The 13424-nt window shown below is 46.2% G+C and overlaps 1 protein-coding gene across 1 annotated transcript in view; it reads left to right on the forward strand.

Annotated features, from left to right (window-relative positions):
• The first annotated feature begins 6955 nt into the window (after positions 1 to 6955).
• LPIN1 (lipin 1) overlaps positions 6956 to 13424 on the forward strand; it is an 84991-nt gene continuing 78522 nt past the window's right edge. The window contains exon 1 of the mRNA XM_082307697.1: positions 6956 to 7005. The gene's annotated coding sequence lies outside the window, so the exon portion shown is untranslated. The remainder of the gene's footprint in view (positions 7006 to 13424) is intronic.

Raw genomic sequence — 13424 nt, forward strand, 5'->3', positions numbered from 1 at the left:
CGAAAGACAGTGGGTTGAAATCGCCTTTCCTGTAATCAAATACTGAAACAACTTATATACCAAGTGTCTGTAAACTTCCTCTGTGTTTTTGATCTGAGATTTGCTTTGCAAGTCTTTAGACATCCATTTTCTCTAAGAAACTGAAAAAAGGCCTAAAATATATAATAATAAATAAATGAAAATAAATCACATCCTTTCTTAACATTCTCTTTTGCTACAAAGTCTTCAAAATTTGACAAAATGCAGCTGCTAGTGGGCTGAAACCATCATACTCTTGAGTGTTGTTTCACCGTTAACCTTTTGTTCTGTGAGTTACCTACCTGCTGTATCGTGTCTGCAGGACAGGGGTCTCAGGACCTGGCCTCACCAGACGTATGTCTATTGTGTGACCAAGTGCAGTCATTCTCCATCGTGGAGCACGTACATAAGCAATCACGTATATGGTGAAACCTGCTTGCACAGCCCATTGTCTGATGGAGCACATCCTGTTATAAGACCAGATATGCACTTACTGTGTGAGTGAGTTACTTCCCATCAGATGACCTGCTATGTATCCAACATGGTAGAAAAATATGGCATTTTGTTCACAGGATGCCAAATGGTACTGGTGGATCAGTCAGGGAGAGCTGCTCTCCAGAGCTCCATCCAGAAGTTTCTTCATCCCTGACCTAGTTTACAAGCTAAGCTCCCTTAGACTCTCAGCTTTTGGGGAGAAGGACAACGTAGGGTTCATGTCCAACTAGGACTCTGAGGTGATACAGGAATACAAATAAATAATAATGATAAATAAAAGCAAGTCTGTTTGGGTGGGACTGGCATCCTGTGCTGCAACTTCTTTGTGCTGTAGCTGCTTACCACAGGTGCATGTGTTGGGCTGGGGACCCAGGTCCCAGCTCCACCCTTCTCTTCTCTTGCCTTTTGTGGGAGGGAATTACTGGCTTTCAGTCCCAGTGACCTTTGCGAGAAAACTTGGCCTGTGCCCATTATGCACACAGATCTTTTAAGTCTTTCCTTTTTGACTTTGGACATGGCAAGAAGACAGAGTTCTCTATCCCATGGATTGACTTGATAATGTAGCAGCAAACAAAATAAAAGGCATTGCCTGCATGCTTTTACAGACGTTTTACGGCCTCTACCTTCTTCTCTAGTGCCTTCTGTGCTCACTGGTTTAGTCATCCCCTATTCTCACCTGTGGATAGTATTGTTAGATTCTGTACTGTGTGTCAGAGAGTGAAGTATTTTATGATTCAGCTTCTGCAAAAGACAGTATCCAAATATAGAGAAGGTTACCGGGAAGGTGACATTATTTTCCTTCTTACCATCCTCTCTCCACTATCAAAGCACTCTTCACAAGCACTTAATCACTGATGCCTGGTATCTAATCATCTGGGCATTACGGATGATTTGAACACTAGAGGATGTAAGGGATTTCATTCTTCCCTAGCAAGTGCCTCCCGTTGTGATAGGGAATGTACAGATCTCGGCTCCCACTCTGCATCTAAAAGCAGCTGCTAAATATTGCTTGAGAGGGGGCTGCTTTTCAAAGGCTGTATCTGTGGCACGCTGTGGTGAAATGTGTCACTCACCTAAAAAGAAAGAGGTGCAAGTAATAGACAAGCAACCCAAAGAGAGGGGCAGGGGAGAGGATTACAGGCTGGAAAATGGAGAGCAAGGGGAGTGGGGGCTATGAACGGAGGCAGCAGCATGGAAGAAGCTGGGGGGCAGGTAGGGCTCCTGGCTGCGGTAGGAAGTGTTTGCTGGGGCACAAGGACCCTGCGCAGGGGCTGCATGCGGTGCGAAAGAATCAGGATTTGCATGGCAGGGGGAATTCAGGTGGGTGGCGTGAGCACCCGGCTCAACAGGTCCCGGCCATCTGCCGCGGGCTGCTGGGCTGGGCTGGCTGCGGGGCTTGGCGGGGACCACAAGGCATCACTGCTTCCTGGGGTCTGCTCCCCAGCCACTGCCGCGGCGCCTGGCGCAGAAATGACCGTGCCAGAGTTGTTCCTCAGAGTGGTAACGCGTTGCCAGCGTCTCAAAGAGCAGCCTCTGCTTGCATCCATCCGCCACGCATCGCTTGCCCAGCGAGCAGAGCCCCGCACACCGGCAGGCTCCCCCACCCCGCTACACAGCCTTTCACCGCCCCGCGCACCATCCGCCCCCCTGCCTTCCCATTCTCCCACCAGCGCCCTCCGCTCACACATCGTCCCCCACCCCTCAGCCACCAGCCTTAATATTTCATCAGCTGGCACTGAACGACAGTGGCTATGCTGGTGTGAAATAAAATCCGTGTTCTTTCCTTTTTCCTACTTCTTTAAGGACGCAGCTCCTTGGTGAAAAGTAAAACCAGTCCCATACATCCCCTGCCTGTTGACTGTCTTCTACCCCTTATCCCTGCTCCAGTCTTCATCTGAAGAAATACTCAGTGGTTCTGGTCATTTCCAGTCGTTTTGACAGCCCCCAAAATAACCATTGGTGACTGTGGAGGACACAGTGCCGGGAGGTGTGAGCCAACAGTCCCACTGCTGGCAGTGCCCGTCGCTGACACACTTTTTGGTAAGGGAGTGATGGGGTGTTGGATATAACAGCGAGACTCCTGCTCAGTGAGAAAAAGACGTTTGGAATCAACTGCCATGATTTTAAGAAAGGCTTCATAAAGCCGCTTCATATGTAAATGTGGTTTTGATTAAAATCCTCAAGAAAATTGAAATGTTTGATTTAGATTTACATAGTAATACAAACAGAAGGAAATTTCTTTGCACTTGCTACATGACCAATATGTTGATTATGCACTTAAACTCTGAACATACCAAGGAGTGTTATTCTGGCAGTGTGTGCTGAGCTGCTATACCAAATGTTGAGTGGCACTATTAACAACAACTTAACAGTTTTCTTTATACTTAGAGACAACAGGATTGATAGGAAAGTGAGTTTGTACTTGTTACTACCTCTAGGGACCAGTAACAGTTTGAGAACGGTTCTTGGCTCACAGGGTATTGCAGTAACCACTGGATTAATTCTGCATTATATGATACCTACGCGGAACGTGCTTTTGCAAACACACAGAACCTGTTTTTTTGGTGATGGTGTGATTTCTTTTTATACAAACTTAAATTATTCTTGTAAATACTGTTGATTTATCAGCCATACATCTCACAGACCTGTCCCAGACAAGCTGGCACCTGTGCCGGAGCAGGCTGGCAGCACTGTGCACCAGTCTGAAATCCCCCCCTAGGCTCATGTTTGGGCTGAACATGCAGCATCTTGACTCTCACCTCTGCAGGAGATGCAAAACAGGAGAGTTACAGCTCAGCAGCTGTGTATGGTAGATTTCATTCTTGCTTTCTTAATACAGCCCTATTTCAGGTACCAAGCTGCTATAAACTGCCATGGGCTTTTATGAGACAAAAGCCTTTACAGAAAGAAAACAGAGAAGATCAGTTCCATACGCTTTGTCCACGGCAACTGCGGTAATGTGAAAAGGCTGGAGAAAGTTAAACTATTTTAGGTGAGTGACGCTGTCCCAGTAGAGTTGTGATTGTACTTAAAAATATCTTAAACTAATCTTTAAGTTGAACAATCATTCTATTAAAGATAAGGTGACATAATCTTACCAGTTCAGCAAAATAAAGTTCACAAGAAGGTTACCATGAGCTAATATTACTATATTTAAATATTCTGGGATGATTACAAATGGTTTTTTCCTTCTCATGATACAGCACTTACAAACGCTGTTTATAAAAAGCAGTTGGCTCCTGTTTACCCTCTGTCATCACGCAGTGAAATCATTAGGCAATGTTTAAAGCTGACATCAAGATTTCTGCTTACACTACATAATTATCCAATGAAACTCATTGCTACGGGATCCCACAGAGGCTATGAGCTGAGCAGGAGTCGAAAAACCCTTGTGAAGCTTATGTGAACTGTGAGTCTGAGAATAGCTTCTGTGGATTTTGTGTCAGCCCCCGTGTTCCACACGTGTCCTTGGTTGAAAACCCCAACTGGGGAAGCAGCAGCGAAGTCGTGATGTCCTGAGAGTGGGGAAATGGGAAGGGAGTGAGGGACAAGCAGCTGGTGGGGTCGTGGGGGAGCACTGGGAAGGAGGCAAAGAGGCAGCGGCCTGGCTGCGCGGGCATGGCAGCGGAGGAGGTAGGAGGGGGAGCAGCCGGTGGGAACGGCAGCCTTGGGAAAAGGCTGGGAACTGTCCTCATTTATGAAAATTATGGAGAAAGTTCTTTTTACATCTGGTTATTATTCTATTTCTGGATATCTTGATCAGAAGGGTTTGGTGATGGTCACCCTTGGACATAGGACAGCAGACTATCAGATGCATTGATCTAGGAATAGCAGTCGCTGGGTTCATAATGGTTGCACAGGAGAAATGCTCCTACTTGTTAGTGCTTCCTGGTGAAAGCGGAGAGGGCCGGAAGGTGGACGGGGCAGAATATGACAAAGGCTTCAGAAATACAGTGTGATGGGAAAGATGCACAGCCACTGCTTGAAGAATTTTATAAATAAACATTACGCAGCGTATTACAATGATTTAAACAGTATTTCTGATAGATTGTTACACTTACCCATCACAGCTTGAAAGCAAATTTAACAGAAGAAATGGGTGGGACAGTGGAAAATTACTCCAACAAACAGTGGTTCCTATCTTTTAAGTTTAGTGAATAGACCTTTCAGCAGAAGCAGGAATGCCATTGAAATTCATTAGGCGTGGCATTTCCCTGTTTAGATGAAATGAGAAGAATTGTATTGAATTTCCTTCCCCAAAATTGTTCCAGAAAGAAAATATGATCTGTCAGATAGCTAATAAATGGGTTTCTATGCTTGCAGTCTTAACATTTGGTGTACAACAGGAAGGAGTAACTTGAGCGTCTTGGTAACTTAAGTGCTGTGCTGTTTTCTCTTGGAAGTGTTAGCCTACAACTTGAGAGTGACTTGGCTGCCGGGCCACTTCAGGGTCAGAGTTTCTAATGTGAAACATGAAAGAGTCTAAGTAAGCATCAATTTTTCTGAAAATCAGGTCTCATCCAGATGTCTTCCAAGTCAATGTCCTGTGATCCCAAGTCACCCATCGGGAGGGATGTCCATCGGGGACCGGCACCAGTGGGCCAGAGGGGCAGAGTTTCAGGGGCAGGAGCTGGTCAGAGATGGCAGCGCGAGGCCGCCCGCCTGCGCAGGAGGGAGGCTGAGGGCAGCCCAGGGGACTCCCCTAGGCCCAGGGAGTAACTGGAGTGGGCTGAGAGTGCGTTGCTTGCACCTGATGCCTGTCCTGTGATGCAAACTGACATTTCCTTTGCCGTGCCAGACATTTGCAGCAGTGTTACTTGTGGTTTAAGCACAGGAATAACACCTCGTGCCCAATGCTCCCAAAGCTTAAAGGCAACTCCACGCAGCAGTGAGCTTCCCTCTCACCTGGGATGTCACAGCTCTTCTTGAGACCCCAGAATAAATTGTTTTAGGAAACTGTTTTGGACTTCAAAAAGCCCTGCATGGTGTAGTTTGGGATAAGGAGGATGACGGAGGCAAGTACAGCTGATGCTGATGTTGCTGTTGAAAACAAGACACTGTCAAACCGCAGGCTGTGCGACTGCGATACCCTAATGCTCAAGCGGACAACGCCTGGTGGGCTGCCAGCTCTCAGAGAGGGCTGTCACTTCTGAGTCCTCTCTGTCTTTACGTGCTGCCCAGCTTAGTGACACTCACAGTGATGAGAGACCACGCGCTGGCAACAGGCTATTTCTCTACTCGACGCTATATTTCCAAAGTTTCCTTTTTCCATCACTTAATTATTTTCCTACTTACTGAATTTGCCTATCGCTTAAGGTTAAACACCAAATATATTTGGGCATATTTGTTCATTTGATAGTCATTATCAGCTCACAGCTAACGCTAGGACTCTCCTGCAATGGTGTGCTATAAATAGCCCATTTCATTATAGAACTCAGTGGAAAGATTTAGAAGCCTTTGCCCAAAGTCAGGTTTTTTTGATAGCAATTTTATTTCACCAGCTATTCCAACCGGATGCCTTATAAGCAGAGGAATAATAAATAATAAAATTCAAGCTAAAGGTTGTGAATTTGAAAGCATATCATAGCTGTGAATTAGTGCCCAGTTCAGGCACAAAGCCTTCTGTAGGCCTGATTTTGGAGACAAAGCTGCCACTCCTGTCAGCTGCCAGAAGGGATTTCAAGATGCTGGACTCGGCAGGCCCCTCTTACAGAACCAGAAGCCTCACAGGGATCACGGCAAGTTTGTGGTGAGATCTACAAGAACAGGATTCTACACTCTGGTACTGAACCCAAAAGAAACAGAAGACCAAAAGGAACAAAAGGAAAAGAAAATGGCCCTCTTTCAAACTTGATTGCACAGAAGGGCAGAGAAGCTGTGCTGCCCTCATATCCATACAGTTATGGTTGTGGAGCTGTGCAGCTGTGCAGAATGGCAGAATAAGATTTTGACATTAAGAACCTGTCTTGAAAACAAAATTAAACCATTAAAATCTGTGCTAAATATGATTAATGATGGTAATAAAATGTTGGTGGTGAAAATTCCTTATATTCTGTTCATAGAATTCATAACTCAGCAAATTGTCTGACCATAAAAATCTCGTATGAAAGTAAGGATACTGGCTGTTTGGAAGTGAGTTTGTGTTTGTCAGGCGAGAATTTTTCACTGAATCTTATGACTTAATTAGGATACTTGAGGAGTCAGTTGCAAAGAAAGTGTGCTCTGGTTTACTGAGCTCAGGTTTCTTGCTCTGACTGTGCTTCCAAGAACTTCAGCAGGTAAAATTAGCAAGCAAACATGATCACTGGGAAATTATACTCTCTGGAGCTTTGTTGTCAACAGCTAAAACTTGAAGGCAGCATTTTTGTATATGGCTGAAACCAAGAGTGGTTCTAGTAGCGTATGCAAAGAATGGGGGAAAATGATCAGCTCAGGGTGTCGTCTGAGGAGGAAGACCAGCCAGAGACCCCCACCGGCTCCCCGTGGTCCTGGGTAAGAGCTAATGCCCTAAGGTTGCATAAATAACACTTAAAGCTCTGGAAAAAAGTAACAAGCTGTGCTGTGTGAAGCTAGGTAGAACTGAGTATCATCAGCTTTTTTACTCTCCTGTTGAAGTTTGTGTTTCATTAGTGGTTAGGTTGTCTGTTCTAGTTCTACCTGTGGACACCTAAAAAATATTGAATGGGGAAAACCTTGTTTTGCTTCTGTTGTGTGTGTCAGATGCCACAAGAAAACCTGGCTGATTCTGTACTGTTTGCTTTGCTGTCTCACTGGCTGTGTAAAGATAACCTGTTAGGTATAATGGAGGGAAAATGATGTAAACAATAGCGTAAATGTTTGCTCTGAAGGTCTGGATTAAGAAAAGAGCCAGTGAGACCCCTATTACAAATACAAAAATGTCTTGCTGTGATTTTTTTTAGTAAGATAGAAGCTGCCTTAATGAAAGACAATCTGCACCAATGGCCCACTAACAGTGGTTGCATGGTCCTGTGGTTTAAGGTCTGGGCTTGATGCCTAATGCTGCTAGAGAGGATGTGGGCCAGGACGGTTTTCTGATGGAAAGCTAGAGGATGCGTTCAGTCCGAAAGGGCTTCGAGTGGAAATAGGAACAGCTCTCCTGAATGGTCTGGGAATTCTCTAAGTTTCAGGAAAAGAGCGGGGGGTACAACCAAGGCTTTCAATTACTTTAAAAAAAGCATTGAAGTGATTAAAAACCAATTCTATGTCTTGAAATTAGTATTTATGATTTCATAACCTTAGATTTCCATATCTTTTTATAGACTTGCACATCTATGATTTTTCTGGAAATGTCAATGTTTGAAATGGTTTCTAAGTGTTTGTGGTCAGGAATGAATGGGTGTGTAAGCATGGAACTGGTATTTTCTGCAGCTACCCAAGGAGTCATCAGAGACAATTGCTTTTTGAAGGTAAAAAGCATAGAATAAATTGGTTTAGCTGATGATGGGAATGTGGATTTGAAATAGTCTCATCTTTGGAGGAACATGCAGGGAGGATGAAAAGGAGACCAGTTGTTCTCATTATCAGGACACAGGTTTCCTGGCAAGCAGCAGTATTTGTGTGTTGGTGAATGTCTGTTTTTGATGGGTAGGAAGAAAATTTACAGATGTTGATTTCTTAATTAAACCTAACTGGAAACTTTCTATTTCCACTGAAAATCCCCTACAGACTGAGCAGAATGGAGGCTGGATGTGGAGAGATAGGTACCGAATAGTTAGCAGATGGTTGGAGTGCTAAAGAACATCTAAACTACATTCAGTATAAACCAAACTCTGAGCAGAGACAAAGAAGGCAGGGATTTTTTATGGTTTTTTAAACTTCAAACATCAGTGGATTTCTGGCTATTGGTTTTATTAAAAATTAAGATGTCCCACACAACATTTTGACTATTGCATTTGTATGATGTGTACTTTAGCTTAAGTTTCTTTCTGGGAATTTCCTTCACGTATAAATCTCTTAAATGGCCAAGGGAAATCATCATCCCACTGCTCCGTGGAACAATGCCTTCTGCAACGAATGTGTGAGGTCCATTACAAGTTAAATAAACAGTGTTATTCAGCATACAAAACATATTGGATTTCTGATAGTAACAGATGTGCTAAAGATCATTTGAAACTGTTGCTATCGGCCTTTAGGAGTTGCTGACTCCGGCTTCTGCTAAGGACTTCAGAAAAGAAGGACCATTTGCCTCAATAGATTTACTGAAGTGCTTTTGCATGTCAGTATATTGTAGAGTATGGAGAAAATTGTGGTCCTTGGAGAGGATGACAGAATGCATACGTTTGAGAATATTAAAAGCTCATAATAGAGAGCTCTTCGATAAAAAGATTCCCTAGGTATGCAAAGATAAACATATGAGCCCTAGGCTTTGAAATGTAGCACATGATTAAAAAATTCCATGCTTCCAGAAGCAAAAATTTGTTTTTGTAAGCATCTAGACCTCAAAACACTGCCTCTGATTTCCATGATGTTGCAAGAGGACCACACAAACATTATTTCATACAGACATTTTCTTTCCCTAAGGATATGAGTGAGATTGTACACTTCTGTCCTTTTCAGGGAAGGAATAAAGAAAACATAACAAATAAATTACGCACCACTGAGAGAAGCTGATATAACACGATGTGGATGGTTGTACTAGAATTCAAACACAAGTGCCCTTAGACTTGAATCAGAAAGATACTTAGGAAGACAGCTTTATGGTAACTACACAAATTAAGCAGCAAGAAAAAACTACCTTAAAAACCTGCATAACCAGTCCAGTTTCTTTTCCACTTTTGACCAGCCATTGGCAATGTGACAGGATGTGAAGTTTCAATAGAAAATTGTGGCTAGCCTGTGCCATTGGAAATGGGAATGTTCGGAAGGGAGGGCTCTGCTGGAGCAGTGTGACCTGAAGCCCAGGTTGCTGCTGGACTATTTAGGTTGTACTATCCATAAGTATTTGCCTTTCTAGAACTGCTGTGTAAGTCAGATAATTATAAATCCTCTGCAGTTGTTATAGTGCATTGCCACAACTTTGCATGGATAATGCAAAGGCGGATACCTCTAGCCCATTCTTGCACCAGTTTAGCCCATATCTAAATTGGGGAGAGGCTGCTATATGCTACAGTGCTCTCTCGTGTTGGGGAGAGCTTATTTCACAGTTCTGGATAGCTTTCCGAAGGGCAGACTAAAGCCTCCCCAGTCCATCCCTACCCCCTAAAAGCACTGTACCAGCAATATCCCCAGGCTGCACCCTGCAAAGGTGGGAGGAGGTGATGGCTGGGGAGGTGAGAAGTTCATGATGTACAGAAAGAGGGGTAGAAGACAACATGTCCACCTCGGGGGAATGGTCTGGCTGTGATGGAGGAGTCAAATGTTGCAGTGCTGTGCCACCAGCGTTTTGACCAGGCTGGCTCTTCCCCACTCCCCTCTTCCCGCTGGTGAGAAACCCTCGGTGACAAACTCTACCAACCTGCAGACAGTGAGAATGTCTGCAAGTGTCTCACAAGCTGGGCCATGTGTTACTGGTGAGGAACTCGTCCCAACCTCACCATTACTGTAGGGCTGGCACCGGGACTGACAACCACATTTGACCATATTTGCCAAACGAAATGTGCTGGGGGAGCTGGGGAGGGCAGAGGCCATTCCTGCACTCACCTGTGCCTCCCTGAAACCATGCTCACCCCTGGTCCCAGTGGTCGGACACTGCTGTGTTGCAGGGTGGCCCTGTGCTGCCCTGTTTGCTCTGCTTGGGCAACCCAGCAAGGTGGTGGAGCCACTACGGCTTGTGCCCACACAACACCAAAAAGCCAAGCCAGGCCATAAATAACAACAGCAATGAAGGGGTGCTGTGGTCAGGACGGCTGTGTGCTGGGCAGGGAAACCTGATTTCCCACTTTGTGACCAGGACAGGCACATGTGGGGCCTGCGGTGGCAGCTGGGCTTGTGTCACATGCTGTTGTTGGCAGCCAGGCGTGAGCATGATGTGCGGGGATGAGGCTGGTGGTGGGGACATGGAGGAAAGGCCTTTATTCCAGTCATCAGTTTGTTTGGATTCCAGGTTTTTCATTGTTTTGCCAGTTCAGTCAGGAGTTATTTATTTTAAGACTGTGCTTGAAATCCCCATGCAGTTGTCTTGCCAGTGAAGGATGGTGTGAGGCTGCTCTGGGGCAGCACGTCGGGCTCGATGGCTGCTGCTTGCAGGGAGAGCCACCAGCTGGAGTGAAGGAGTCCCAGGGTGGCTGTGGAGCTTCTCTTCTGACCAAATATTGCCCAAAACGGCCGCTGCTGGGCCATGTGTGGAGAAGGTTTCTGCTTCTCCAGCCTGAAGAGCAATCGCATTCAGCAGGGTGACGGGACTATCTCGGATGGAGATATGGTGCCTGGCCTGACCTGCCCCTGGCATCCCTGGGCACGGCTGCCTCCTGCTGTGTGCCCCCAGCAGCCCCAGCGGCTGAGCCATGGCAGGATTTTCTGAGTTACACTTTGCGGTGGGCATTAAAAACCAGTAACATATTTAGCAAAAAAAACACATTGGAGAAAAGACAATATTACTAAAACATCTCCAAGCTCTCTGCATGGTGGTGTTTCTTTCAATTTGACCCCATGAAGGTCGTTTATTTTGCCTGATAACTAATAAAATACTGTGCTGTGTAGCTTAGCTAACAGGTGCTGTCAATGCTGTTCACATTCAATTACAGAAATATCTAGGAGGGACACTGGAAGTACTCATCTACCCTCATTATCACCAGATTTTAGAGCAGGACTGGGCCTGTCAAAGCATAGCAGACACAAGGAGATCTGTGCAAATTCCTGAATCAAATACAAACTTCCCATATGGCCCTAGGCAAAATTCAGGTTTTATTTTCCAGTGTTTCCACTTACCGTAGGTACCTCTGCTCCAAGATCCCAGCTCAAGACCTTCTGCTCAGAGGAATTTCTACAATTTTTTCCTGAACCGCAAGGGCTGAGCATCTGTGAAAATCCCCTCTGAGCCGCTTGTACTGGGTACGCAAAGTAAATGGGCACACTTGAAAACTGTAACCTTCACTTCCCTCCTCCCTGCAACATTTTTAGGTTAATTTAACCTGAAGCTTCTGTTGTATTTTGAGCTCCTTTGGGAGAAGCCTTCTAGAAATGCAAAGCCTTGCTGCAATCTGCTGCCAGTGCTACGGCTGCGGTGGATGCTGCCATGGGAGAGGGACTGGTTGGCCTCTCAAGGGCAAGTTTCTGTCCGTCTCTGCCCAGTCCCAGGCCAGACCACTGGGTCACTGACAAAACACTGCCATTTCTCCAGGGCTGCAGGCAGTCCTGGATTTACCAAATTCCAGTGGGGGTAACAATTTAATTAGCATCAGTTTCTTTGGAAAGCTAAACACATTTGTGTGTCTGTCACTGTGAGACTTTTACTGCAAGAAAGCTGTTACTCTGCATAAACAGGAAAGAGCAGGCTAGGGCCCGAGGCTGCTCTCACCCCACCGATGCCGTGCCAGCTCCGACCAGCTGGAGACCAGAGCCCAGGTACCCGCTGGCTGCGGTCACCTCGAGTCTCCTGCACTTTGCAGCAAGGATGCCCCAGCTACTCAGAGAGCAGGACTGCTCCCAGCTGTCCCCGCAGATGGCAATGGTCTGGGCTCTGGGACTGCCCCATCCCGCGGACCTTCCCCCTCTCACACGGGGCCTGATTGCCCCCGGCTTTCCGGCCTGCGGCTGATCTGTGCCACCTCAGGCACAAGGATTCAACTACTGCCCTATGCACAGGGTCCACGGTGTGGGCTCTTGTCCTGTTTTATTTTGGTGGGCCTTTTTGCAGACATCTGCTGAGCAGACCTCAGGCTTTTCAGAGGCAGGAGCTTCTTTCCCCTACGGTGGCCTGACCCCGCCATGCCCGGCAGGTCAGCCGCGGCAGCCCGGGGAGCAGGTTCTGCCTGGTTGCAGGCCCTGGCTCCCATTTCAGAGGGCTGACGCTTCAGTGACTGGAGGATGTATTTTTGCAAGGGTAAATAAGTCTCAAAGTTTTCACGCAAGATCTGCTTTCCTCCAGCATCAAGCACGTGTGCTGCCTTCCCACCTACTGAAAAACAAAAGTAAACTGAACCCAGACCCTTCCCTGTGGTTCACCCCAGCGATCCCAGAGCACCTCTCTGGGGTGCTGACTGGAGACCGAGTCCTTTTGCATTTTATTTAGAGCAGATTGCTGGAAGTCAGCAATCCTTCTCTATCTGGAGATCACGTCTCAGAGAGCCTGCCCTGTCTTAATATAGATTTGAAAGTTCAGCTTGGTCCATGGGGACGAAAGGCTGTGAGGGCAATAAGTAGTAGGCAAACAGTATCGAGGCTGTCAGCTGCTTCGCCCCCCAGTTCCTGTCGCCTACGCTGCCTTTCCATGATAACCTTTCCTTGCATGATGAGTAATGCTTTACTAACACTTATTTATCTTACACTGCCATAAATGCAAACGGAGTGTTAACCTCTCTGTTTCCAACTCTCCTACTCCTTGTAGCCCCAGGTTGCCACGAGGCCAGGGTGCCATAACGGGGTGCGCACGAAAAGGGACCATCGTGTTGGCACCCCAGAACGTGCGTCCTCTGGTTTTAATGGGCACAAGCTGGGGAGATCATCGGAGAAGAGCATTCATGGCAAAATGGTTCAGGAAATGCAGAACTGTCTTCTACTTTGCTCAAAACAATGTATATGGGGGAGTGTTAAGGAAATGGGAGCAAACGATCTTGAGGATCTCATTGCTTTTACAGAGCTAGAAATAATTAAGAAATTGGAAATGGAGCTGCATATATCAAGGGCTAGAGACAGGCATGGAAGTGAGTGTGGGAGCAGAAAGCAAAGCTGTGCTTGCCTGTGGAGTAAAGGAGCAGTGAGAAGGGCATGTTTTACCGCAAAGCCTTGCATCT

This window comes from Platalea leucorodia (genome assembly GCF_965183815.1).
Source record: "Platalea leucorodia genome assembly, chromosome: 3".
Lineage (NCBI taxonomy): Eukaryota > Metazoa > Chordata > Aves > Pelecaniformes > Threskiornithidae > Platalea > Platalea leucorodia.